At 29.8% G+C, this 1829-nt stretch overlaps 1 protein-coding gene across 1 annotated transcript in view; it reads left to right on the top strand.

Moving 5' to 3' along the window:
* Positions 1–1829, top strand: part of LOC102674178 (venom dipeptidyl peptidase 4-like) — a 248884-nt gene that overhangs the window by 218082 nt on the left and 28973 nt on the right. The window lies entirely within an intron of this gene.

The following is a 1829-nucleotide window of genomic DNA, read 5'->3' as shown; positions in this document are numbered from 1 at the left end:
TTTTTTTTTTTTTTTTTTGAGTAATTTCCTTTAAATTTTCATAATTTCTAACTGAGAAAAAAAATGTTGTTTCTCATAGAGGTGCTTAGATGTTGGTGAAATTTGAATAAATTTTTTTTAGATTGGAGGATTCAAGAAGTTATAGTTTTATGTAGGGGATGAATTGGATTAAAGTTGGAAAATAATTCTATATTAATCACCGATCCTTGATTAATCCACGAATGATTGAAACTTTAATTTTCCATTTTATCAATAATTATCAATGTCTTTTTAAAATTTATTTAATTCCATGAATTTTTATAATATTGGCTGATATTCGAATTGTATCGTAATAATCGTTAGAAAATATAATTCGTAATATTTTCGTTTCTTTTTATATGAAACTAAAATTGAAAGTTTTAGAATCAGTGAAAAATTCTTTCGATGGTAAAACGCCAATAATTGAACGAAAAGAATAATACTTATTCTTTCAAACTTCACCTGCTATTTCATTCTTACTTCACGCCTCGATGAAATTGGCAGATTGGACGTATTTCACCGGTTATACTCTATCTCTGGTCCAAAAGTATCAAATCCATTTTGACTGCGAATATCTGTTTGGATTTGGCGAATTTTAATCCCAGAAACCCAATATAATTTTTCCAACTACGTATATAAAATATATATTTCCAATTCTCGTTGAATAAAAGTCATTCACTCACACGTTTTAATTTATCCCTTAAAACAAAAAACGATCAACACAAATTAAATATTTCTCTCAAAATTAATCAATTATTATGAAACATTGCTTCTTTTTTTTTAATTTAATCACATTAATCAACAATCGTTAACATTGCAAATTTTCTTCCTATTACATTATAATTAAATGGTTCGAATATTTTATAAGTAACATTCAATAGTACTAATATTTTGATAATAAATATACAAAAATACACAGTGTATAGAAAAAATTATACGCAAAACCGTGTACTTATAAATTTGAAAAATTAATTTCCATTAATTAAAATTAATTAATTATATTTAAAACCCATAATTTCTTTTGGAAACACGTAAATACATTAATAATAATATAAAAATTAACATAATAAAAAATAAAATACAAAAAGAAACATCACTATAGAATACACTCTTTTAATACATTCACTAGTGAAGAAATGCATAAAAATCCGATTAAAACGTGTCAGTGAAAACAATAGCAACGAAAGTAAGCATACATTTGACTGATGAAAATAAGAGAATAAATCTCAATAACCGCTTATTCACAATAATTCTTATAATTCTGATTCAACTCTATCAAAATCTGAATATAAAAATATTCGGAAAACGGAAGAATATTCAACGATATAACTCTAAAAATATTAATTATTCACACGGATATTCAGACGGAGATCCAAAGCTTCGATTCCTTCGAATTCATTCCGATAAATCGATCCTCCATCGCATAATTTCTCGGTGTCCCGGAAGTGGTGGCGTTCTCGATCCATGTTTTATGCCAACGCTTATTGCCGGAGAACGTTCCCCCTCCCCTCCCCGTGCGAGAAAACCACGCGACAGATTTAGAACCGCGAGCAAATCCGGCGACTTGACACAAACCTTCCATAACTCGAAATTCCACCCCCTCCAATCCCTCCCTTTCTTTCTTTATCCCTTCGAGAATTTCTAGGTGAGCAAGTTTTCTCATTCGAACGATCTGCTCCCTTCTTGGGACCCCCTATCATCGAGTTTATTTGGAAATATCGGAAGGCAAAAGTCGGGCATTTCTTTTCATCTCATTTCCTGATCACCTCGTTTCCTTTTTTCTTCTCGGATATTATTCTGAATATCCTCTG

This window comes from Apis dorsata, unplaced genomic scaffold (assembly GCF_000469605.1).
Source record: "Apis dorsata unplaced genomic scaffold, Apis dorsata 1.3 scaffold_434, whole genome shotgun sequence".
NCBI classification, from domain to species: domain Eukaryota; kingdom Metazoa; phylum Arthropoda; class Insecta; order Hymenoptera; family Apidae; genus Apis; species Apis dorsata.
The sequence above is the reverse complement of the archived record's forward strand: the minus strand, read 5'-3'. Positions and strand labels throughout refer to the sequence as shown.